General features: G+C 45.7%; 1 pseudogene across 1 annotated transcript; it reads left to right on the forward strand.

Moving 5' to 3' along the window:
* The first annotated feature begins 2,566 nt into the window (after positions 1 to 2,566).
* LOC308422168 (small ribosomal subunit protein uS11-like) lies at positions 2,567 to 3,042 on the forward strand (annotated as a pseudogene). Its single transcript has one exon. The product of its transcript is annotated as a small ribosomal subunit protein uS11-like (transcript).
* The last annotated feature ends 24,015 nt before the right edge of the window (positions 3,043 to 27,057 follow it).

The raw sequence follows: 27,057 nt of genomic DNA on the forward strand, positions 1-27,057 counted from the left end.
ATAAGAGATTCTATGGCAAAGCTTAGAGAAAGACTAGAAAACAGAAAAAAAGAAAGAGAAACATACCAAGGATGGTATGAAAATTGGTTTAACCGGTCACCCTGGTTCTCTACCCTAGTCTCTGCTTTAGTCGGGCCTTTACTCATTTTAATGCTAATCCTAACCTTTGGGCCATGCATCCTCAATAGACTGGTGACTTTTATAAAAGAAAGGGTGAGTGCTGTACAGGTAATGGTCCTAAGACAACAATACCAGATATTACAAGAAGCTGAGGGATCGCTCTAAGATTAGAGCTTTTTACAAAAAGAAAAACGGGGGAATGAAGAGTAAAAGGTTGTCAAAGGACACTGATTCCTTGCCCTAGGGATTTCCTCTGCCGCTCCCAGGAAATCCCACTTTCTTGAGATTTGAGTTCCCAAAATACCACAGAAGGTCCGGATGACCTCTGTGGAATGTCCCAACGCCCTAGGTGTGCCTGGGGGTGTACTGATAAAAAATGTATGATTCTTCCCCTTTGAATTTCCTCATTCCGCCTGTCCTCCCCCTCCTTTGTAATTTTTGCCTTTATAAGCCTGTTACAAGTTCAGGCCGGGGTCGAACTCCTCTACCCCTGCGTGGTGTATGAGTCTCGACCCCAGCATGCTGGCCTGAGATCTCACTCTTTCACTTTCAATAAACTTCCTCATGCGATTGCAGCAAGTCTGGTCTCGGTGCCTCGCTGGGTGCGCGCCTCTCCTGAGATTTGAGTGAGGGTCTCCCTTCGGAGGTCTTTCAATACGAGGGAAGAGCAACACTCACGTGTGGGTCTGGAAGAGCCTGCGGGCTTAGTCAGTGAGAACAAGGCCCCAGGTTTGCTAAATGAAACCTACTTGTGAGAATGAAATGGTCTTATCCTCGGTGATGTCCACATTGGACACTAGATGGCACTGTCTCATAGGCAGATGGCGGCCCACTCTCCCTTTCTAATGGTCTTTCAAGTCCTAAGGGTAGATCCACCGGAAAATGAAAGGCGCAATAGGAAAAATATATCCGTTCTGTTCTCAATAATGTGGAGAGAAAATACCGCTAAACATTCTTAAAATGTTTTCCATCTTTTAATACCTGGAGGCCGGCAGACTATGTCTTCTGCGATCCGTGTCTCCTCACTGCTTGCATGCACATTTTGGTGCCGGGCGTAGTAGACGCTACTGTTAGAAGCTCCCAGTTTCCCTGTGTGTGTTGGTGGGGAGATTCGACAAGACATGCATTTAGAGACGCTGAAAGCTAATGCTCATCTCTGGCAATAGCCACAGGGAATCATGACAGTCCGGCCTGGGGCGGAAGCCAAGCAAGGTTTTGTTGGTTACTTATATTTACCTCAAATCTGTATGGTTTGGTTTCCCTCCCCCTCTCCCCCCCCCCTTACCCTCCCTCCCCCTTTTCCCTCTCTCCCCCTCCCTCTCCCCACTTTCCCCTTCCCTCCCCCTTCCCCTCCCTCCTTCCCCCTTTCCCTCCCTCCCCTCCCATCTCCTCCCTCTCCCCCTACCTCTCCCTGCTTTCCCCTTCCCTCCCTCTTCCCCTCCCTCCTTCCCCCTTTCCCTCCCTCCCCCTCCCATCTCCTCCCTCTCTCCCTCCCTCTCTAGAATATCAAATACTGAGTAGCAATTCAATGGGTGTGCGTGAAAATGAGCCCTCAAAGGGAAGCTCTCCAGAAGTAAGAAGTCACAGCGGCTGCCACGCTCTGAGATGCCGTGTGAGTCAGCTCAGTCTTCGGTTATTTACGGTTAGTTTGTAGGTGAGAGGAGGAAGAGGTGAAGGCGAGCTTCAGTACTTTGAAAGGAGATTTAGGATTGGAAGGCAGGTTTGTTCATTCATGTAGGATTTCCCATGACCCTCCCAAGGCCTTGAACTTGTCTTACCCGGCCTTAGACACACTGTTTTTAGACTTCCAAGCCAGGCCCCCTTTATGCTGAGATTACGAAGGTTTATTTCCTTGCCGTCTGTTGGCTGACCCTGAAGTCATGCTTTTGTTTGGCTGGTTGGTTGGTTGGTTGGTTTTGTTTGTTTGTTTCTTTGTTTTTAAGACAAGTTTTCTCTGTGTAGCCCTGGCTGTTCGGAAACTCTGTAGGCCAGAGTGGCCTCAAACTCAGAGATCCACCTGCCTCTGCCTCTGCTCCCCAGTGCTGGGATTAAAAGTGGGGGCCGCCACCTCCACCCAGCTGAAAGTCAAGTTTTAAATTTTGTTTTAAAAACATCTGTCATAAGCCAGCTGTAGGGACAGTCTAATTGCATAGTGTCTTCTGAACTTCATGGATGTAGCTGAGGTTGGCATATCATGTTTGCATGATTTGCAGATTACCACCAAGCCCAGACTGAACTGCATTATCTCAGTGGTGGTGATGATGAATCCTTTGTCAAAGAATCCGAGTGCTCACAGTATAAAATAAAAATCAAGATTAAAAATAGACGTGTTCTATTTCCCTCTGGTTTGTTCTTATATTTGTAGGAAGTCAAGATGAGAAGTTATTTTATCATAATTTTATTATGTTAAAAAAGCAATGGAGGTCTCTCTCTTTCCGGTGGAGGAGTCTGGAGACGACGTTCAGAAATGGCACCTCGCAAGGGGAAGGAAAAGAAGGAGGAACAGGTCATCAGCCTTGGACCTCAGGTGGCTGAAGGAGAGAATGTATTTGGTGTCTGCCACATCTTTGCATCCTCCAATGACACCTTTGTCCATGTTACCGATCTTTCTGGCAAGGAAACTATCTGCCGAGTGATTGGTGGAATGAAGGTAAAGGCTGACAGAGATGAGTCTTCTCCGTATGCAGCCATGTTGGCTGCCCAGGATGTGGCCCAGAGGTGCAAGGAGCTGGGCATCTCTGCCCTGCATATCAACCTCTGGGCTACAGGAGGAAACAGGACCAAGACCCCTGGTCCTGGAGCCCAGTCAGCCCTCAGAGCTCTTGCTCGCTCTGGAATGAAGATTGGGCGGAATGAGGATGTCACCCCATCCCCTCTGACAGCACTCGAAGGAAGGGTGGTCGTAGTGGTCGCCGTCTGTGAACAGGACTTCTCGAGTTATTTTCTGTTAATAAATTGCTTTATGTAGGCAAAAAAAAAAAAAAAAAAAAAAAAAAAGCAATGGAAACAACTCAGAAAATTTACATTTGAAATCTGGACTGGGGGGGGGGAGGGGGAAGGGGCGGCACAGAGCTCCTATCCAGAAAGATGTACTGTTATGGGGGGATTCGGGCACAGAGATGGTCACCCTAAGCCTTCAAGAAGGTGAAATAAAAACTCTGCTTTTGAGTATGCGGAGGAGAGATTGGCCTTGGAGGGGTAAAGCAGGTGCCTGGGAGGCGGAGGGAGTTGGGGAGAGGACAGGCAGGTGTGGGTGGTGATGGATAGTCTCCTCTCCACCACCCCCAGAGGCCCATCCCCATCCTGGTCTCTGCAGAAGCAAGCTTGATCATCCAGCACCTACCTTCTCCAGAAAATCCCCACTTCTAACTTTTGCACTAAATCTCAACCTTTAATGAGAAGCGGCTCTTGGTACCAGCAATACTTCTGTAGCTTCCTCTGCCCGCTGTCAGGTTTGTGGGTTTTATTTTTGTGTGTGTAATTGGAAAAATTCCCTCGTGGGACTGGGGAGGGACATTAATGTCACTACAGAGACGTGCTCTTGGTCCAACCTATAGGATCGGGCAAGCTTCCGAAAGTGAAGCCCATCAAAGAGGTGAGGGTCAGCTGGGCAATTTCCAGCGTCATTTTGGTGGGACTTTGGTCTTTGTTCTGTGCTATTAGAGGAGGGTAACTGCCTGGTCAAGATGAGGCCTCAGCCAGCAACGGGAAGCATAAAACACGTTTATGACCCCAGCAGTGGCAGAGCCGGTGGCTGCTTGTGAGATCCGGGACCAGGACCTGGTTTGGCCTGATTTGAGAGCAATTGCTGCAAGTTCCTAAAGTCCTGAGGGGGATGTTCTTCCTCCTCCATCTTACCTCTCTCTCCTTCCCATCCTCCAAAGATGGAGGAAAGATTATTCAGAATATATTCAAAAATATACGCGCGCGCATGCGCACACAACCCCCTCCCCCGTCCTAGCTCTGATCCGCAACCCTTATTTTGTTGGAAAGTGGAATGGAAGTTTTGTGTTTCTTGCTTTAATAATCCTGTGATTGACTGCTGTCGTGGTGGATACTCAGTGTGCTGACGCAGTTCAGGGGTAGGAAAGATGTGCATGCAAGACAAATCCAGTCTCCACATTGGCTCTTCTCCCCCATGTCCCCACGTTTTAGGAAATGTGCCCCCTTGGTGGCGAAAACGTCCTGTGTCACCTGTGGAGAGAATGCCCTCATGTCTCTCTGTGGGAACTCACACCATGCCCTCTCCTCCACTTTTATGTCTAAATTTCCGAAATGTTTTGGGCTCATATTTAATAGACCCGTGTTTGTGTAAATCAACGCCTATAAACCGTTCACTTGAGAGCAGGGAGCTGGTCATTTTTATGACTCAAAGGACAGTAAAAGCAGCTCGACATAGGGCAACCTCAAGTTTTGTGATTGGGCTATTAAGTTCTTGTTAGCCCGTCCTGTCCTGACCCTACCACACATCTCTTGGAGCTTGTAATTGCTCTGGTCAGAACAGAGCCAAAAAGACAAGCCAGCTCCACTCAGACAACAAAACAAGCTAGCAGCGAATAAAACAAAAGCAAAACCCCTGAACTCTCAGGTATGCCTGGGGCTTGAGAAGTCACTTCACCGTGACTCCCTTTGAGGGCAAGAACGAGATATAACATATGAAACAGATTAAATCTGTTGCACCCAAATTTGCCTTTGGATACCTCAGTTTATCTTTTTAAAGATTTGTTTATTTTATGTATGGATGCTCTATCTGCATGTATACCTGTGTGCCAGAAGAAGGCATCTGATTCCATTACAGATGGTTGTGAGCCACCATGTGGTTGCTGGGAGTTGAACTCAGGACCTCTGGAAGAGCAGCCAGTAAGTACTTTTAACCACTGAGCTATATATATAGCCTTCAATTCATCTTTTAACAGTTCTTTGTCTCTGTATTGGCTTCTGTCTCTCTGTGTCTGTCTCTCTGTGTCTCTGGCTCTCTCTCGGTTTTGGTTTTTCAAGATAGGGCTTCTCTGTGTAGCCCTGGCTCTTCTGGAATTCCCTCTGTAGACCAGGCTGACAACTCAAACTCATAGAGATCTGCCTGCCTCTGCCTTCTGAATGCTGGGATTAGGGATGTTTGCCACCACCTTGGATTGGCTTAATGCATTCTTCTAGAGCAGGAATTGGGTTGGGGGATGGGCAGTAACCATGCCCTGCGTACAAACCTAGCCACTGTTTGGTGGGGTTTTTTTGTTTGTTTGTTTGTTTGTTTTTGTTTGCATAATTTATTTTTATTTATCATGTGCATGGGTTGTGGAAGTCAGAGGACAATTTTTGGGAATCAGCACCCTCCTTCCATGCCCACATTGGTGGCTAGTGCCTTTGCCTGGTGAATCTCACTCAGTCCTCTCTATTTTTTAATAGTGGAAAAAAATAGTCTGGGAACAGTAGTCATGCCTTCGATCCCAGCACTAGGGAGGTAAATGTAAGCAGGTCTCTGTGATCTCAAGGCCAGGCTGGACTACACAGTGAGACTGTCTCAAGAAAGTCAGGGGGAAAAAATAGAATGGAATTTCATGAAATGTTATGGACGTCAGTATTGAATATACACGTTCAATAATAAATAAATAACACACCTGTGCTCCTTCACTTGTCTTGACACGACTGCTTCGTGCCCTGGCGACAGAGGTGAGAGCACAAAACTTTGCACACACAGCCTGAAGTCATCACTACCTGTCTCATTAAGAACAAGCCAGTAGATCTTGCTTCAGAAAAGCAAAAGTGCCTCTTTGTTTACAAATAAACTCTCAGAAGCACGTCCCCAAATAGCTGGGCAGTCCTTTCTTCTCTGAGAGAGCTCCTTCCTAGCTGTGTTCTGAGGGCTTTTTCATCAGGAGCCTTGGCCTTAGAAGAATGCTATCCAGGGAACATAAACTCTTCACTTAAAACAAAACAAAAAACAAAGCCTATACATCGTATCTGGTTATATTCTGTGATTACCAGTGGAGTTTTAAAAACTCTCAGTGCCTAAGTCTTATTCCCATATCTACTCTGTCGGGTTCCCAAGGACAGAGGTCAGGCCTGGCTAGTTCTTGACATTCCCAGGGAGTTGTGGTGTGTGATCGGTTTGGGGTTGACTACCACTGTGAAACCAATGCCTGAGGTGCTCCCTCTGGTGTTTGGAATTCATATTTTAATCACTCTAGCCATTTCCAGTGAAAATTCAGTCCCCTTCCAGAGTTTTTAGGATGCTTATAAAATGCTAATTGTGTTGGAAGCCGAGTGTCTAGAGAAAGGAACGGGCCTGTAGTCCGAGTTCACCAAGCACGGCAGATCTCCATGGACTGAGTGCCTTCCTTCTCCAGGCACACAGCGTCTACGTCTTCATTTTGGGGCGACTGCAAGACACAGAATGTATGTGTGGATACATGGAAACGAAAGGGTATTAATACAAAAGTACAAGCTTCTGAGCCATATTGCAGGTGTTTGGGGAAACAGCTGCTTTCTACAAACTGAAGATGAGTTTGGAGGGCACCTGCAAGCTTGTCATTGTCACCTGCAGCACTGTGAAGGGATAAAGCAACAGACCTTCCCACCTTCCCCTTCGATACATTTAGATTCTGTCTTCTGTCCTGTTTTCACAGGCTGAGGCTGTTGTAATACTGCACGATGCATCATAAAGGGATTGGAAAAACAGGATTCTCTCTGTCGCTCTCTCTCTCTCTCACACACACACCAATCACAAAACAACGATCCCACAAAACAAAAGTAAAACAAAAAAACACTGACTTGAGGGCTGGAGAAGATGGCTCAGCAGTTAAGAGCACTGACTGCTCTTCCAGAGGTCCTGAGTTCAATTCCCAGCAACCACATGGTGGCTCACAACCATCTGTAATGGGATCTGGTGCCCTCTTCTGGCCTGCAGAAATACTTGCAGGCCGAATGCTGTATACATAATAAATAAATCGTAAGAAACAAACAAACAAACAAAAAAAAAAAAAACCCCGACATGAGTAAAAGCCGAGGTGAAAGATGAGGTCAGAGGTATCTGAGTCCACCATGGGGAGTTTTACTCCTATGCCTGCTTTAAAAGCAAGGTATGGTTTCCCATGCCATCAACATGTAGAATAGACCAAGCACCTTCAGGTTTCCTCTCTTCCTGCAATGGCTCAAAACGATGCAGGTGTGTGATCACTTGATTCCCCACCTTCACCCACCAGCAGCTGCACTCGTGAAAAACTCATATGAATTAATAGCTTTTCACCACCTTGAGAATGGATTTCGTCAGCTTTCCTTTAGATTGTACCTCTACTCATCTGTAGTGTACATTATGTGCATATTTATAGTGTACATAGGGTTCGGTGGGTAAAACAAAGACCTGAGTTTGAATTCGACGCATGCATGTAATTTGCCTTGTAGCAGCTTGCGCGCAGAAGGAAGCCAGGAAGATGTGAGGTGGGGACTCAGTAGCCACTCAGTCTAGCCAATCAGTGAGCTCCAGGATGAGAAAGACGCAGAAAACAAGACACGGCTGGACAGATGGCTCATCAGTTAAGTGCGTGTTCTGTTCCTCTAGAGAACCAGAGTTCAGCTCTCAGCACCCACAGAAGGGCGCTCACAACTGTCTGTAACGTTGGCTCCAGGGAGATCTGATGCCTCTGGCCTTCCTGGGCCCCCGCATTCATGTGCACAAACCCACACTGAGGCATTCACATAATTAAAAGTGATCTTTAAAATAGAAAAAAGAAAATGGAGTATGACAGAAGGCAGCCTGTATTGACATATGACCTCTACAGGAGCCCACAGAGAGAAAGAGGGAGATGAGAGAGAGAGGAGAGAGGGGAAGAGAAAGCATCACAGAAACACAGTCCTCATTTCTATGTTTTCTGAAAACAACGTTAAATTGTCAGCAGTGTCCTACAGTTTTATAGGGTGTCCTTCCACAGGGAGATGAGGATAAGCCTATAAGTCAGAGCCGCTGATGCCATCTTGCCTCAGTGGTCCAAGCAGACTCGAGCGCTAGGCTGGAGGGAGCACAGGACAAGAGGCATGGCGCCTCCTGCAGCCCTTCCCAGTTCCAGTGGCTTCCGGAGACCTCCCTAGCATTTCCTTCTTCCTAACTAGGCTTCCGTCCTGGTAAAGAATAGGGCGTGGGTAGTTCTTTTACATGTGAATAAGTCAGGTAAAATTACCCACCACAGACTCCCCATTTCTAAGCACCAGCTCATTTGGAGCACTTGAGTTTACATTCTAAAATAGACTACGAAATGTCATCTATACATAGAAATAACCAGACTAATAAAAATGACTTATAATGACAATGTTCCATAGGGTGGTGTTAATGGGGTTTGATTCTACACATGCTCTTGAATTCAAGCACACACCCTTCCCTCCCCCCCCCCCCACACACCCTACTGCTTGGGCTGTTTGCCTAGTGAATCTTGTGTTAGATGCTGTCTCAGAATCATCTCAGTCCTTTGCCAGCTATATGGCGTAAGTGTGGTCTGATGTCAGCAATGAGGTTCAGAGCTACAGATTTTATAACATTTTTCCTGATGAGCCTTTTTTTTTTTTTTTTTTTTTTTTTTTTTTAGCATGGAAAAATTTGCTCATCTCTCTACTGCGGTCAAGTTTGGCTCACCAAAACTAAGGAACAAACAAGTAGCAACAGACCTCATCCAAATGCTGAATACAACAGCAGAGGCTTTACACAAGTGATCGGGATTCAGGGAAGGTTTGCCAACATGGGATCCTTTTCCTAAATGTCTTCTCCCATTACGGAAATATATTTAATAAAGTGAATTCTGCAAGCAAATGGGGTGCCGATCCAAATCGGCAGTGGATTGAGGCTGGCTGGGCCCTACTGGTTTGTAACTGATGGGTGCCAAGGAACAGCCTCTTCTCCCAGCTGTTCCAGCAGTGGCTTTTCACTCAGCCCTGTCATACTCCCAGGCAGCCTTCAAAGCACCTTCTTGCTTGTGGAACTTCTGTAAGTTATTTGCCAAGAAGCTGAGATGCCACAGAAGTAACGGGCTCCGCCGTGCGTATTTGCTGTGACTCGGTGTTTTACCTCAGTGATCCCCTTCTCCAAGAGTGGATAAGACAGTGTACCCTTAAGGGAAGAGCCAGTAAGTTGGCTGAGGTGCAAAGCCAGTGTTTTCTCTGTGTGGGAATGTTGTGCATGCTTTCTTTTTATAAAGCAGGCGTCCAATAGGTAAGCCATCTGCAGCCGGTAAGCAAGCCGTCGGGTTTCAAAGAGTGAGCAACTAAAAGTGCCTCTGTGTCTGCATCCACTACTGCCATGTGTCCCTGTTCCCACGTGATGCCTCCGTGTCTGCATCCACTACCGCCGTGAATCCCCGTTCCCACATGAAGTCAGACATTCCGATCTCCTTCCACACTGATAAACACAGGGTTTCAGTGGCGCTAGCTCTCTTTTGACAGTTTCAACCTCCCTGTTGTCCCCCAAGTAGGAAAGGTGATTGGCTGGGGCGGTGAGGGGTGGAGGATGGGGTGAAGTTGAGCGAGCTTCCCTCCTTGCGAGATGTAGGATAGGGTTTAAGGGCATGAAAAGTGCCATCGACTCGTGGCTTGTTTGTTCTACTGCCCGAGCACCATCACTGGCGCATTTTGAAGGGAGCAAACAGAGGTTCATAGATGCAGATACACGAGAAGCAACCCTTCTTAGTCCGATCTCAGTGTCTCCACTTCATCCATTCAGTACTGTGCCTTAAAGATGTATTTATACGTATTTTATGTGTTTCGGTGACAGCTACACTTGTATCTGTGCACCATGTTCGTGCGGTGCCCACAAAGGCCAGAAGACATTAGATCCCGGCTGGAACTGGAGTTATAAACAGTTTTAAGCTACCATGTGGGTACTGGGAATCGAACCCAGGGCCTCTGGGATAGCAGCATTCCAGCCAGTACTCCTAACCACTGAGCTACCTCTCTAGCACCTTAATACCATACCTTCATATTTGTGTCTGTATGTGTGTGTGTGTGTGTGTGTGTAACATTTGTGCATCTGAGTGCAGGACACACAACTGCCAGAGTGCAAATGTGGTGCTCACGCTTACATAGCCAGTGTTTTATCCATGGAGTCATTTTCCCAGCCCTTCAGAGCCCTTCACATTAAAACGGGGTGTGCATGACTATGGCCTTTCACTCTTCCGGCCCTTCCCCTCTGAATCTGTGATTCCCAAAACATCACAACCGGTTTTTTCATTGGCAGAGTGTCTCGGAGACTTTTTCCAAGGCTGTGTCCGGAGCCAAGTCATCCTGAGGAAGTGAGTCCTACCTCTGAGGTCAGAAGCAAAATGGAGATATTTACCATTGTTCTTATTCATGAGACAAGGACTCCATATGTAGGCCAGACTGGCCCCAGACTCCTGATTCTCCTGCCTCAGCCTCCAGGATACTGGGATGACATAATACACGGTCCCATTTAACTTTCTAAATTCTTCCTGGTTGTTTTAAGACAGGATCTCGATATGTAGCTCTTGCTGTGCTGGGGTGCACTGTGTAGACCAGGCGGGCTCAAAACTCACTGAAATCTACCTGCCTTTGCCTCCTTATTAAAGGGTTAAAGAGATAGGCCACTATGTCCAGCTTCTAAATACTTTCTTAAAAAGTAACTTTCTGCCCACCTGCTGCCTCCCCTGAGGATCCAGGTCTTGAGGATGGAGTCCAAGGCTCGTACAAGCTTAGCAGGCCCCTACACCTGAGCTACATCCCCACCCCTAAGTGGTTTCTAAATAAATAATGCAATGAATACACACGTGTAGGTTATGTTCACAGTTATAGCAGGATCAGAGAGATAAGCAAAGCAACAATGGTTTTATAAAGGAATTAAAAGAGTGTATAAAGAAATTCTTGGGCTGGAGAGATGGCTCAGTGGTTAATAGAGCACTGACTGCTCTTCCGGAAGTCCTGAGTTCAATTCCCAGCAAACACATGGTGGCTCACAACCATCTGTAATGGGATCCGATGCCCTCTTCCTGTGTCTGAAAACAGCTACAGTGTATTCATATAAATAAAATAAATAAATCTTTTTAAAAAACAAGATTAAAAAAAATAAAAAAGAAACTCTTGTCAGCTCAGATGCCTTGATGCTAAAATGACTCCATGGCCTCCCCATCATTCCCAGGCTGTTCTTCACAAAGCTAGCAGGTTTGTTTGTTTGTTTTCTGAGTGGCACTGGAAGACCCATAACCCCACACTGCCTCATGAAAACAAGACTTCAGAAATATAGGTTGCGTGGGAGAAGGCTAATTTTTAAATATACTTCTTTTTTTTTTTTTCCCTCTACTTCTAAACATGGCATGGAAGCATTTCTCTTTGTTTTTTAAACATGGAGTGCATATTTCTGAAGGCCGCAGAAGAGCTTTGGTCTTCCAAGCCTATTTATTTATCCTGCCATTATCCGGCATGTCAGCGGTGTCTCCTAATGCCTTGTGTCACACAAAAGCTAGCACGGTCACATTACATTAATGATCGGGCTGAGATTGTATAACTCACTGACGAGAATTCTATGCCCCTTTTGCTACAGAAAACATGACCCTAAATCCAGCCAGCTTTGGGAGAAAAGGCCCCACAATTATGATACAGCCACAAAGCCCGTGTTATATACAGTTTGATTGTTTTAATGCTCTCTGCCCGGAACACTCTCTCTTACCAACTGTTTATATGTGGCGGGAAGAAGTCAAGTGGGCAATCTACCTTTTGGTATTTTAGGCAAAATGCTCATTTTCCCAGCATGTTCCACAGGATAAAACTAAACATGGTGGGATCCTCTTATAATCCAGCTGTTTGAAGTCAGGACTAAACCTGTAACTGTAATTACGAACCTTTTCCATATGTCTCCGAGCTCCCCAAATGAGGCGAGTGTCAATGTTACTTAAACATGTAGCAAGTCACTATAAGGCCACATGGTTTGTTTTTGTGGATATGCACTACCTGTAGTGACAACAAAGACACCCTCTCTTTGGTCTGTTACCCAAGGACTGGACAGCGGTTTTCAGTAAAATCAAAGAAAGGATTCCCAGTGTGTTAGTCGGGGTGGACCTGTGGTCCGCCTCCCAGGCAACGCCTCTGATGTGCATCCTTGTCCTTCCTGAGAGGGTGTCTGGGTTGTGTTTAGGAGGTTAAAGAGAATCCCGCTCCCCACCCCACCCCCACCCACCCTCGTTGTCCCATTTGTGCCTGCAGCCTTTATTCTTTACAGCAAGTGTTTGGGGCAAGTGTTGACACTTATTAATCCGTTTCTCGTCTTACGAATGAGCTTCTACATGATTGGTGGTGGAGCCCCACTCTGACAGCTCTCCGAGCCCTCTCCACAGCATGGAGACCGTTACACTGAGCAGGGCTGTTTGGACTTGTTATTCTTTGTAATTACCTTCATTAAGTGAAAGCATGTGTCAATCAACTTTGAACTTTTAAATGTATGGGCAATTTGCAAGGGGAAAATATGCATTTTCATTTCCTATGGGCACATGTGTGCCTACAGATAAGTGTGTATGAAGTATACACACCGTGCTGGAAATACAGTGCTGTGTTTTCTTTTCTCTGGAATGTTTCCCTGGTTTGCACTTGGTACCTCTTTTTCTTCAGTATTGGGGATCAAATCCATGACCTCTCACCCCTAAGCTCTACCCTCATTGGTGTCACAATACCTTAAGTACCAAGCACACAACTCTTGAGACTGATACTGGCAGGGGACATTTAATAAATAGACAATTCATGCATGAATATGAGCAGATTTACTTTAAAAATTTACTCATTCTTAAAATATTCTATGTATTGAATTCTATGTTTTGCCTGCCTGCCTGTATGTGACTAAGTGCATTCTGTGCTTGCCTGATACCCATGCAGACCAGCAGAGGGCGTCAGATCCATGGAGCTGGGGCTACAGACATTTGTGAGCTGCCACGTGGACTCTGGGAATGGAATCTGGGTCCTCTAGAAAAGCAGCCAAAGCTCTGGGCCACTGAGCTGTCTTTCCAGCTCCTGATCAGATAGTTTAAAATAGCACTCTTAAGACAGGCAAGCTTAGGGAATAGATTAGCAACCTGGGACTCCACTTGGTTTGGGTCATGAATTCCCACCCCTCTTCTGATAACAGAGTTAGACAGGTTTCTTTTCCTGCATATACTGTATGCACACATACATCTCAGAATAATTCACCTAGCACCCCCCTCCACTTTGCAATGGTCTATACCATACACTCCTCCCTGAACAATAGCATCAGTTTCTCCTCCCCTACCAAGAACCAAGACTAGACAGTTTCTATTTAAATATATTCCCAGTGTATCCACATACAAAGAATAAGAAAGCTGATCTGGGCTGAACCAGTTTGGGGTGCTTGAGAAATGAGGTAACACTGTATCTTCAAGTGAACTTTGAGGGAGAATCCATTTACCAGCTATGCCTATGCAAAATCGGGCAGGCATATGATTAAAACAGGGGCTTTATGGGAAAGGACATGCTCAACTGAAAAATGATTATTTGATCAAATCTGTCAATCAAAGCAAACCTACGTCACTGTGGTTCTTCTCTGAGCATTCCGTGGACCATGTAAGTCAATGCCTCCTGCTCAAGGATGGTGGTACATGCCTATCTGCCCAGCCCTTGGGAGAATGAGGCAAACAGATTATATCTCAAAAAGTGAGTGTGTGTGTGTGTGTGTGTGTGTGTGTGAGAGAGAGAGAGAGAGAGAGAGAGAGAGAGAGAGAGAGAGAGAGAGAGAGAGAAGAGAAAAGTAAAAGGAAAGAAAAGAAATAAGGTTGGGGTTGGAAGGAAAAGAAATACATAAAAGAAAAGAAAATAATAAAACAGTGAGCGCTCTCTCTCTCTCTCTCTCTCTCTCTCTCTCTCTCTCTGCCTCTCTCTTTGTCCCTAGTGTTAATGAACACCCCACGAATTCTTCATCGATCCAACTAACCTACATTTACGACAATCTGTAGTGTGCCTGGTGCTCAAAAGAAGATGCAGGAAAGGAAGCAGAGAGCTGCAAAATTACTTTGCCTTTAGCCAGGTGCATAACAAACTCCCTTTTGGCTTGTACATGGCCAGTTACTTCCACCAGGGGGTGATCAGGGATAGAAAAAAAAGATGCAGGTGCCGGAAGGACCATTGCAACCTCCCAGACCTGCCCCCATCCCAGGGCTTCTGGAGGACAGTTCCTTAGACCTGTCTAGCCTCACCCCCATTGGCCCCTCATCCTTGGAATGTGGCTCTTCCTCCACAGTCACTCTTACCGTTTTTGGCCCTGGTTTCTCTCCTCTCCCCAACGCCATTTGAGTCACTTAGTATTTTCACCTACAACCCACTCCTCCCAAGCAGTAGCTTCAGCTAACTCCCCTCTCACCTGTAAGCAGCTCTTAGGATGTTCTAACATTCTAAGGGGCTGGAGAGACAGCTCAGAAGTGCCTGTAACTCTGGCTCCAAGGTACCTGATACTCTCTTCAGGCCTTTGTGTGGACATGCACGTGTGTGTATGTGTGTGTGTGTGTGTGTGTGTGTGTGTGTGTGTGTGTGTGCGCGCGCGCGCGCATACACATAAACAAACAAACAAAAAACAATGTTCCATATAACTTAATTTCTGCACTATTGGTGCAGACACAGCTGGGGTGAGTACTGGGCATGAATAACTAGAAAGAACTCAGTACCTGGGCACCCAGCAAATGCACAAGCTCAACTCTGAGCTAGGAGCCTTGGCCACATCCCCCACCACCCACCACCACAACCTGCCTTCACTAGCAGGCACTGGCGCCCGCCACACCTTCCTTGGCTGTGTGGTTCAGGAAAGTCCCTGTACTCCAGGTGTTCTCATTCCATATAAAGGAGGCACAGAATTTCTGGAAAGGTGAAGCTAATGCTACCGCATCTTTGCTAGATGCTCAGACAAGAAGCTGGTAGCTCCTAGTCTTTCAGAGGCTGCAGAAGGCCACAGAGGGTCAGACTATACAAAGTCTGAAACAAAACCAACAAAACCCAAGTATCTTCCAAGGGCTTGGTTTTAGGAATGCACAGAAGTGACTGACACAGACTAGGAGCTTCTGAACAGTTTGAGAACACTAGGGAAGCTTCCTGGAAGAGGGTCTAGTTGTGGTAGGTTTTGGGGGTGGGTCATTTAGAGCCACACAAAGTCCCCTGTGGTCCTGGGAGGGCCGTGTAGATGTCTGATGGGGATGGGATTGTTTTTTGTGTCACCATGCATCAGATGAGGGTCTGCGAAATGTAAAATCCTGGGCTGGGGATGCAGCCCAGTTGGAAGACTGCTTGTCTAGCCGGCATGGAGCCCTGGTTCCAGCCCAGTGCTATGTAAACAGAAGCAGTAAGTGATGTATGGCTGTGCAGGGCAGGTTAGGTTTTTTCCAACTTGGGTCATCTGGGAAGAGGGAATTTCAATTGAGTGAACTCCTCCATCAGATTGGCCTGTGCAACATTTTATTGATGTTGGAGGGTCCAGCCCACTGTGCACAGTGGCATCCAGGCTGTATAGCTAGCTGAACAGAGATGGAGAACAAGCCAGTAAGCAGCAGGGTTCTAGGGTCTGTGCTGTGGTTCTGCCTTGAGGTCCTGCCTTGCTTTCCTCTATGATACACGGTGATGGGGGAGCCAAATAAACCCTTTCTCCCCAGGTTGCTTTTGGCTCCGGCGTTTACCATGGTAATAGAGACAAACTAGAATGATGGTATACACCTGTAAGCCTATCGCTCTGCTCGGGAAGTGGAGGCAGGAGGATCAGCTATATAGTGAGTTTGAGGCTAGTCTGGGACAGGTGTGACCTATCTCAAAAACAGAACAAATCCAACCAATCAGTTAATCAAAGCGTCACACCACAAAACCTTGATTCCCTCCACTAAAAAGTACTAGAAGTTCCTCAGGCACCTAGAAGTTAGAAGAATTACCGAGATCTGATCAAAGAACTCTTTTAAATTAAATGGGAGGGGGCTGGAGAGGTGGCTCAGTGGTTAAGAGAACTGACTGCTCTTCCAGAGGTCCTGAGTTCAAATCCCAGCAACCACATGGTGGCTCACAACTGCCTGTGATAGGATCCGATGCCATCTTCTGGTGTGTTTGAAGACAGCTTCGGTGTGTTTATTTGTAATAAATACATCTAAAATAAAAAATTAAATGGGAGGAAAGATGAGAAATAATGTACGATGCCTCCAAGCAGGACACAGAGATTTCTGCACACTCCAAAGAGAAGACAAAGACCTGCGGCAGGGATGGCTCACATCCCTCTGTTTCATGCTGACTGTAACGGCTGTAAGTATTCCAGACAACGCACCATTGTAGGGACTCCACAGCTCTTCCCATGAGCCTTCTGTGGTGGTTTGAATGCTTAGCTCATAGGGAGTGGCTCTATTAGATGTGGCCTGGTTGGAGGAAATGTGTCACTGTGGGGGCGGGCTTTGAGGTCTCAGATGCTCAAAGTGGGCCAAGCGGTTCAGTTGCTTCCTGCCGCCTGTGGGTCAGGGTGTACTCTCCGCTCCTTCTTCAGCACCTGCCTGCTGCCACGATTCCTGCTGTGATGAGAACCGACTAAATCTCTGGACCGGTAAGCCAGCCCCAACTAAATGTTTGCCTTTAGAAGAGTTGCCATGGTCATGGTGTCTCTTCACAGCCGTAAAACCCTAACTAAAGCACTCTCTAATAACAGTTATTTCAGATCCCAAGATACCAGTTTTCTTAACAGTTTTAGGATCGTTGAAGTCTTAAAAAAAAAAAAAAAGTCATGATACCTGGGAGGTGTCGGCACAGGACTTTAATCCCAGCACTTAAGAAGCAGACACAGGTGGATCTCTGAGCTTGAGGCCAGCCTGGTCTACAGAGTGTGTTCCAGGACAGCCAGGGTTACATGGAGAAACCTGTCTTGAAAACCAAACCCCACCCCCCCTCAAAAAAAAATAACCCAAACAAAATATCTGAGATGTTTTATCTTGATTGTCAAGATCTAGAGTCACCAAGGAGACAAGCACTGGGTGTGATTATCTAGATTAAATTAACTAAAGTGGGGAGACCCACCTTAGTTGTGCTTGGCACCAGTGCATGAGTTTGGGCCTTCAGCAGACTATAACAAGAAAAGGAGCTAGGCTTCAGCCGTCGTAACTTCCGAGTCGGGATGAGCAATAGCCTTTAGCTATGAGCCAGGATTAGTTTTTCCCACTTGCGTTGTGTTGTGTCTTGGATTTTTTTTTTTTTTTTTTTTTTTTTTTTTTTGGTCAAATCCATGAGGAAAATAATTTAACATCTAGTGCGTTTTAACGAATGTTTTCGGAAGCAGCACTTTGCTGTGTGCCTAGGCTAGCCCTGATCTTGTGACCCTTCTTCCTTGTGCCCGAGTTAGAAAAGTATCACCCGGAAACCACAGTTCTTAACCTGTGGGTCTCGAACTCTTTAGGGATCCAGTATTGGATCTTCTGCATATCAGATATTTTGCAGTTCCATTCATTACAGTAGCAAAACTGCAGTTATGAAGTTGCAGTGAGATAATTTTATGGTTGGAGTCACTACAACATGAGGGACTGTATTAAAAAATGACCACAGCATTGGGAAGGTTGAGAACCACTGCTCGAAAAGAAACCTCTCAATTAGTGGCCACATTCCATCGTGATCGACTCACCAGGCACAATGTTTGCCAGGATTTTTCATGTTGTAGCATACATCATTCTTATTTATGAATGAGTAATATTCAACTTGTATGGCTATACCACATCTTGTTTGTTCATTGCTGTTGATGGACGTTTGGACCGCTTCTGCTTTGGACTATTATAAACCATGCCACTGTGTACGCTGGAGTTGGATTCCGTGTCTAAATAGACGAGGGCTGGAGAGGTGGTTCAGTGGTTAAGAGCTCTTCCAGAGGTCCTGAGTTCAAATCCCAGCAACCACATGGTGGCTCACAACCATCTGTAATGGGATCTGATGCCTTCTTCCTGTGTGTCTGAAGACAGCTACAGTGTATTCATATAAAATAAAATAAATAAATCTTTAAAAAAAAAAGAAAAGAAATAGGTAGACCGTATTATTAACTCATTGTTTCACCTTTGGAAAAGAGCCAAACGTTTTAGTTTTTAAAATTACATTTATTTATGTGCATGTTCATGTGTGCAACTAATGTGTGGCAAGTCAAAAGGCAAAGGTGACTTTTGGGGAGTCTGTTCTTTCTATCATGTGGGTCCTAGGGATCAGACTCTGGCCCTCAGCACTGCGGCTAGATTATGTATATATTTATACATATATATGTGTGTGTGTACATTCATACATATATATAACTGCAGCACCAAAGCGTACTTTTTTTTTTCAGTAAAGAAAGGCGTTTTATAGGTGCTGTGGCCTCCCAACAGACCTCCTGGACCCCACAGGATGGACAACTTGCCCACCATCTCAAAAATAGGTGTCAGGGAGAAACCAGGACCAGGAGGGGAAGAGCAGAGACTGAATGAAAGACTCTGCATTTGAGGCAGGAAGGGGAAGAGGGCTGAGCTCTTTGAGAGGCTGTCTCATCTCACACTCAAGCATTATTAATGCGTTGTAGTATACGTTTTCTGAGTGTTTCTCTCAAGTGCTTTAAAGGTAGTGGGGTGGAGTTTCATCCAATCCGTGCGTAGAAGAGACATTGCGTCATGACCTGTAGTCAGTGCTGCAAAGCCGCGGGGAAAACAACTCATTTCACGTGTAGTGGAATATCTGATGAAAGTGGGCATCGCCTGGGAGCTTGTGGCTGTGGATTGGGCATTGAACCCACAATGTTCTGCATGCTAGGCAAATATACACTTATCCAGGAGCGGAACTGTTCCTCCTCCTGCGGGAGTTTTAGGGCCGAGCCTGAGAGCAGATTGTAAATGTGTCTTTGGGAGCTCGCGCATGCGCACGTGCATACGTGTTCGTCTGCTTGGGTAAATAAGGCAAAGCAAGCAAAACAAAGTGTTCTCGTGAATAAGAAGAGGTTTGAGTCTGTCTCCTTTGGGTGCTCATCCAGAAGCCACGCTGTTTTAGGTCATGGAGCCCAGCTGCTGGGTTCTGTGAAAATTTCTAGGTTGAAGGGGGGGAACAGTCTCAGGAGGAGCCAAGCCAAGTCTAAAACCAATGGTCCCAGATTTGAGGGAGACTCCAGAAGTGAAATTGTGAATCTGGCCACGAATCATCAGAGAACTGATCCACTTTTTTTGAACTTGCAAATGATTCGTATCAGAACATGAGGGCTTTGGGACATTCAAGCTTCCATTGTACCTCAGTAACATTTATGTGTCTCGGTGACTGCCTTTAGCTTGCAAACTGCCCTCTATGTTTCTCTGAGCCTACTCAATAAGAAGAGCTAAGAATAAAATAAAATTAAAAAGCCAAATGCACACCTTTAAACCCTGCAGAGGCAGGCGGAGCTCCTTGAGTTCAAGGCCAGGCTAGTCTACATAATGAGACCAAAAAGTTCCCCAATCCGTCATTCCCTGGCTCAAAGATCTGGATGGTTTCTGGCCACATTCAGCACAATTCAAGTTCCTCTGCTCTCCCTGGCTCTGCAGTCTTCCAGCTGTGTCCGTCTTGTTCTTCGCCTCCCCTGGGCCTTTGCACTCCTGCTGTTTGCTACATTTGGAGTGTCGTCCTCACCCCACACCCTCGACAACCAGTAGGTGTTTTTCTCCGCTATGCCCCGCATGAGATTGTAAACCTTTCAAATGCAAAGACCCTTTTTAATAGCCATCCCGGCACCCTACCAGGCGAGTACATTTAGGAATTTCTTGGTAGCGTATTTAATTCTATGAATGAGCAAAACCAGGAATAACATGACGTGCTAGAAAGACGCGCCCGCCCGAGTTCTCGGAGCAGGTAACCCAAAAGAGCCGAATCAGCATATGGCGTCTGATGTGTTTCTGGCTGTGCAGAAAGCCGCGCCAAGTTTACGCTTGTGCAAGCAGATCCTCCAGAAGTAATTTTCTCTTTAGAGAGGTGCGGCACACGGACTCAGCAGTAAATTCACAGTATTTTTTTATAAGAAAATAAAAAGTGGAAATCATATGAAAAGTGGCAACCACCACGGGTAGCCCGAGTTTTCCGTCGCCCTAATACCCTTTCCCTTCCCCCTCTAAGCCCAGTGGCAGGTCTAACTAGCCAGATCCGGAACGGTGGAGGTAGTGGGGGTTCAGTCTAATGCAGTCTTTGTTTTGTTTATCTCTCCCTTTACATGATAGAAGGCTTTGCAATAGGAACCCACATTAGCATAGCTGGTGTCTAGGGTGGGTTACCCGCCCAGTGATGGTGAGGTTGGATGTAGAGGCTTTGGATGCTGGTTCCTTATCTCCCGCATCCTTCTCCAGATGCTCTCTCATGCATTTCTTCTGCTTAATGCTCTGAAACTGCACAATCCTTGCCCAAAAACTGCTTCTGCTTGTCCTCGGCGAATCTGTTTTTCTATAAAATCAAATCCTCACGCTAGGTTACTGGGAAATACATAAAATAAGGAAGAAACAGTCACTCCTACAGAATGAGTCACGATGATTTCTATTTTTACTAGGCTGGAAAACTTCAATATTGTACCACAGTTCCCCTTGTAATTATGAAAACAGTGGTTTTGTGTGTGTGTGTGTGTAAAAGTTTGGGTGTATGAAAACTTAAGGCAGTTTATAATGGAGAACTACTTTTTTGTTTGTTTGCATTCTGGGATTACAGATGTGTGCCTGCCTCCACAACGGGGTTATAGTGACATTTTGGTACTTAGGATTTCACACCTTTTTTTTTTTTTTTTTTTTTTTGGCACTTAGGATTTCACACTCACAGGGAAACCAAAAGCTTGATTGCTCCAGGAAGCCAGGTGAAACAAGATTAGGAACCTTCCTTCCCCAAAGCCCCAGAGAAGCCACATCTGTAGCTTCTCAGTACTGGCTCTGTCTTGTGTAGGGAGAAACCGAGACAACTCGGGATGCAAGTGTGTGGGTGTGTCTCAGAACCCACAGAAGGTGGGCAGAGGAGCGGACTGAGGATGAGCAGGTGTGAGCGTTTGCTGGGGACATTGAAAGAAGCTCGGGGCAGTTGTGCAGATACCCTGGGTGGAGAAGGGGGGGGATGGGTGCGGTGTGCATAGACCTAAGGTCCTAGTTTCGGTTCAAGGACCCTCCAGTGCGGCAGCCTTCTCGGTGTCTTAACAAGACTATCTTGCCCGTGAATTCGTTCCAAACTGATGAAGCCAGAGAAGATCTTGAGGTGGGGGAGGGGGTGGGCAGGTCCTGGGCATCTCACTAAGAGCTCCAAGTGCTTAGGAGATGCTCCACGGGCAGTCCACAGGCTGCCAGGTGCAACCCCAGCTGGAACACTAGTTAGACTTAAGCCTGTTACTGTCATGCGTCACCTAAGGATGGTTTTGGTCAACCAAGACCATGTAAAAGAAGGTAGTCCCACAAGACAACATTCTTAGTGATAGGGCAGCCATCCTAGCTTACACCAACTGTGACGTTTGCATAATGATGAAGTTGCCCAACAGCACAATTCTTAGTATTTATCCCCATTGTTAATTGCAGGACTCTTTTTGTTTATCCTATATGAAAAGGCGGAAAAAAACACAAAAAAATAAAAGCTGCATAGTGAGACAATGGTGGGGTGGGGGTGGCGATGGCTGATTCCCCAACCATCCCCCACCAAAGGAAAAAGTTTTATGAATGGAACCTAGGTTCACTAAGCCATCTCGCCAGCTCCTAACTTTATAATTTTAATAGAGAATGCTTTGAAGTCGAAAATAGTGTGAAGTACGCATGAAGTCAGTTGATTGTGTTTTGCAGTGAAAACTATATTGTGCATTAGGAAAATGTTCAAAAGAAGCCAATGAGAGGACGCCTGAGATTTACTAATTGTTTTCCTTGGCCAACCCTGCACTCACACACATACACACACACACACACACACACACACACACACACTTTTTCCTTGAGTTAATTTGTTAAGATGACACAAACAAACTCCCAACACAGCCTTTGGGTTAGCCTTGTGCCCTGTACTTACTCTGCACACGTTGTGACATTTTTAGTTTAATGTGTTATTTCATGCCTAGGCTGTGTCACCTCCATGTCTGTAGTGCTGGTTTCACGTGCTTTTACATTTCAAGTCGAGAGATTCAGAGGGCACCAGAGGCAGCGCAGACTCTTGCAGACATGTGGGCAGAGCTCCTGGGCCTATGGTCCAGTGAGCCAGCTAGTGGCAGGGATGGGCTTTGTATTCTCTGTGCCTTCGTATCTCTGGCCTCACAGAGCCAAACTAAGATGGGGTGGGGTAGGAGATAAGGGGTTTTGGTTTTTCTGTTTTTTTATCATCTATTTATTTTCCTTTTTTTTTTTTTTTTTTTTTTTTTTTTGGTGGTGGTGGTTGGTTGGTTGGTTTTTGTTGTTTTTGAGGCAGGGTTTCTCCGTGTAACAGAGCCTGATGTTCTTGAACTTGCTTTGTAGCTTGGGTCGGCCTCAAATTTACAGAAAGTTCCACCTGCTTCTGCCTCCTGAGAGCTGGGATTAAAGAAAGGTTTAAACTACTATACCCGGCTTGTTACTGTTTTTAAACTGCATTTTAAAAATCATGTCTGTATATACCTATGTGTATGTGCTTGTGGCGAGCTGGCTTTCTCCATGTTGGTCTTGGGGATTGAACTCCGGTGCCCCGGCTTGGCAGCAAGTGCCTTTACCCAGTGAGCCTCAGACAGAGAGTGTCGGTAGCCTTTGTCTACTCGCCCTGCAGCCACACCCAGATGACTTCCCAGTGTTGAAGATATGGAAGCCGCTACGGTCACAAACCTCATGCAGCTAGAGTATCGAGGTTTATTTCTGTTCTGTGTCTCGGCCTCTGCTCTTGCAAATCTGTGGAGTGTTCCTTATTTTTTCGCCAAACCAGCTTTACACATTGTTAACTCAGATCCTTGTTACCACATTGAAAAACCTGGCTGCTCTTCCAGAGGTCCTGAGTTCAAATCTCAGCAACCACATGGTGGCTCACAACCATCTGTGATGGGATCAGACGCCCTCTTCTGGTGTGTCTAAAGACAGCTACAGTGTGCTTATATAAATAAAATAAATACATTTTTAAAAAGTTAAGTGAATCTTAGAAGGAATAAAATGCTAATATTTTTATAACAAAAGCACATGATAAGAGACTAATCTCAATTCATACCATAGCATTATAAACTCCCCCTTCTAAAATTACTATGATTACTGAGTTTATACATGAATTATGTTTTCAGAAAAAAAAGTTATTTGTCTTTTAGAGGGTGGAAAGGGTTTTGTCTTTTGTTTGTTTCATTTCTTTTTTCTTTTTTTTTTTTTGATAAGTCCAGCATTCTATATATACTAGACAAGTTTTTTTTTCACTGAAAACCCTTGCTTTTTTGAACAGATTTCACTATGTAGTCCAGGCTAGTCCTGAACTCTAGATCCTTCTGTCCCTGTCTCAAGAGAATAGTTTTGTTTTCTTTTATAGACTATTATGTATAATTAAGTATTTATGTGTAGTTGACATAAAATGAACTCATTAGGGATTTTTGTTTTGTTTTGGTTGGTTTGGGTTTTTTGTTTGTTTGTTTGTTTTGTTTTGTTTTCCAAGACAGGGTTTCTCTGCATAACCTTGGCTGTCCTAGAACTCACTGTGTAGATCAGGCTGGCCTTGAATTTATAGAGATCCACCTGTCTTTGCCTCTCAAGGGCTGGAAATAAAGGCATGGACCACCCTACCTGGCATCATATATATATATTTTTAAGTTGCCCTAGCTTTCGACTTATTATTTAATTTTATTGGTATACAAGGGGTGTGTGCACGCTTGTGCATGTGCAGAGGCCGAAGACTGTCGGGTGGCCTGTCCCCTTGGGATGGGGGCTCTCACTGAACTTGAAGCTAGGATGGCAGCCAGAAAGCCCAGTGATGCTCTTTGCTATCAGCCCTCCCCAGAGAAAGGGATACACGCATGTGTGAACACGTCTAGGATTGTACACGGGTGCTGGCGATTTGAACTCAAGACCTTATGCTTGCCCAGCGGCTACTCTCACCACTTGGTCCCCCTGCCCCAAGCCAGCTGCTCTTGCTCACTTTCCTATTTTATAGCCTCTCTCCCTGCGTGGTCCCTGGGCATCCTCCTTAACTGAGTGGAGGTTACTGCACTGGTTATCTAGTTATCACCAGGACAGGTGGCCTTTCCATCTGTGCATCTCTTAACAGGAAATTAGCATGGCCTATCACGTGGGAATTCCACCATTGTCCCTCAACTCCTGGAAAAAAAAAACAAAAGGTTTAAGTCAAGGAAGAAGTGTGGTCCTGAGCTGCTCTCATTGCGCTGTCAAAGCAAACATAGGCCCGTTCTCTTAAAACAGTGTTTAAGGTTTTTCAGAGCGAGCCAGCCCTGCCCTTTGTGTATGGGAACAAGAGCACAGTCCTTTTGGAGGATTTATGACTTGTCTCTTGTCAACTCTCCTAGGATGACAGCAGAAAGACAGGTACCATCAGGCTGAGATGGTGTCAGTGTAGGATTCACCCGGCTCCGTTAGAAAGTGACCTCACCCCCTCCAGTTCGTGGTAAGTAGACAGATAGCTCCTGTGAGCTGTCCCCCCCATGAGCTGCTCCCCCCCGCCGTGAGCTGTCACCCCCACCGCTTGCTTGCCTCACCAGAAAGGAGTCCCTTTGAGTTTTCAGAGTCGTTTGAGTTTACGTTCCTTCTGTCTGAAGTTGGAATAGAAATTGTTTTTGAGGAAAAAAAAATGGATCCATATTCCAATCAAAGTGCTTTCCAAGGCCCTAGAATCCTGTTTATTTGTAAATCCATAATTTACTGAACCATTTTACCTTGCTTGTAAGGGATTCGTGTACAAATTAACAATAGATTCTCTGCTTAATTTATTTCTGCTGCCGTTCTTGGATTTTAAAAGCCAGCATCACTCAAGCTCACCCAGCTCATAAATACCTCTGGGATGTCTCAGAGCTCTCGCAGGGGCAGGGCAGGCTCTCTTCAGCGACTCTCTTCTCTGCAGAAGGACATATTCAGATAGATATCAACAAGCAGATACGAACTCAGTGACCCCAGAAATGTGTCTGATGAAACCTAACAATAAAAATGGAACACAGTCAGGGTGCTGCTCTGCTTCTCTCTCTCTCTCTCTCTCTCTCTCTCTCTCTCTCTCTCTCTCTCTCTCTCACACACACACACACACACACACACACACACACACACTCTTGAACATACACACCTATACATGATCTCTCTCTCTCTCTCTCTCTCTCTCTCTCACACACACACACACACACACACACACACACACTCGAACACATACACACTGTGGAGGGCGTGGGGAATCACCTGGCTCCTGTGTGGGATGCGTTAATCTGTGTTTTTCAATCTTCCGCATGCGTTCATAAGCACACAGCTGTTCTATATTAGATCTGGTTAGAATCCATTGGAGTGCATGGGTTTTTCTTCCTTGAGAAAAATCAACACAGTGAGCCTGTTGGCCCCTTCCAAGGCTTGTTGAACAGCAGAACCAAGCAGAGAATGTTTCCTAAGGAGAGTGACAGGCTGATATTCAGGTCCCCACCTGTGTCCAGAGCACATTAACTGACTGACAATGCTTGAGAATCTGCGCTTGCCTGCACACCCTTCCTGCTTCTAGTGACAAACCTTGATCAAATGGGGACAGGCACAAAACGGAACTCCTTGTGGATGTTTCAACTAAGACACAGAATAGTTAGACAAGCTGAACTTCATCTGGGTGGCTTTAAAAAAAAAAAAAAAAGATAATTTTCAGTTACTGTGAAACTGTAGTGTGTGACTTTACTGAAATGTTTTAAGTAAAACCCAGTCAGTAAATCGAGTATCTTGAAATTCCTGAATAGCTGTTATTATCGGTTTGACATCTGATTTTAAAGAAACTGATAAATCATTTTTTTTTGACAAAACAAATGTGGATGGTTATAATTGGACTTGACAATTAGATGGGGGGAAGGGATGATACCACACTGTACTGAGAGTGAGCCAGTGCTCTTGGCCTTATCCCTCCAGCCACACGTTCAGGTTAAATGTATGTATATCCTGGTGGCCAGAACATCTGTTTCTAGCTTGTTGTTCCTCTTGGCTGCCTTTCAATTGGATTTCCTCGAGCAGGTCCCAGGCTTGTCACCGCAGCCAGGGTCTGTTAAACATCACCACTGGTCCTACATTAAGTGGGAGGTTCAGGGCTAAGCTAATAACTTGCCTGCCTCTCTGACTGATCACAGGGATGCTCTCTGGGGCCACTTATCATGCGGGCTCCTTGGGGAGGGTACTCTTTGTCTGCACCTCTGGAATTGGTTTTGTTTCCCTCATTCCCAGAGTTACGGGTGGACAGACAGGGCTCACAGTCAGTGTCCTGGATGTGTTAGAATTCACCAGTGTCTCCCTGACAGGGGTCAAAAGGACTGTCTATCAAACACAGTGCCTGCCGTGTTCTTCCTATGTGAACTCTGTGATATGCAACAATCCTCTCTTCTTCATTCACTCTGAAAAGCAAACTAAAAGGAAGTGCTTACTGTCCCATGCCGTTTACAGGAACTCGGTGACTCTGGGGATAGAATTGTAACTTAAAGTTCTGAGTCTTGGTTATGATGTACAATGAATGAATGCACAGCTACGAGCCGATGCTGCGATGCTGTTCACGGCACAACAGTGCGTCATCTAAATCTAAGGGTGGTCATAAAGATGCTTAGAAATAAAAACCTTTATGTGCCCTGCAGTTGTGACACACACCTTTAATCCCAGCCCTCAGGAGGCAGAGGCAGGAGGATTTCTGTGAGTTTGAGGCCAACCTGGTCTATAGAGAGGAGAGTGTTCCAGGGTAGCCAGACAGAAGTATTCAGAGAAATCCTATCTTGAAAAACCAAAAAGAGAGAAAGAAAAGGAGAGGAGGGTCGAGAAGAAAGAAAGAAAAGAAAGAAAGAAAGAAAGAAAGAAAGAAAGAGAG

Source organism: Micromys minutus, assembly GCF_963924665.1.
Source record: "Micromys minutus genome assembly, chromosome: 6".
NCBI lineage: Eukaryota > Metazoa > Chordata > Mammalia > Rodentia > Muridae > Micromys > Micromys minutus.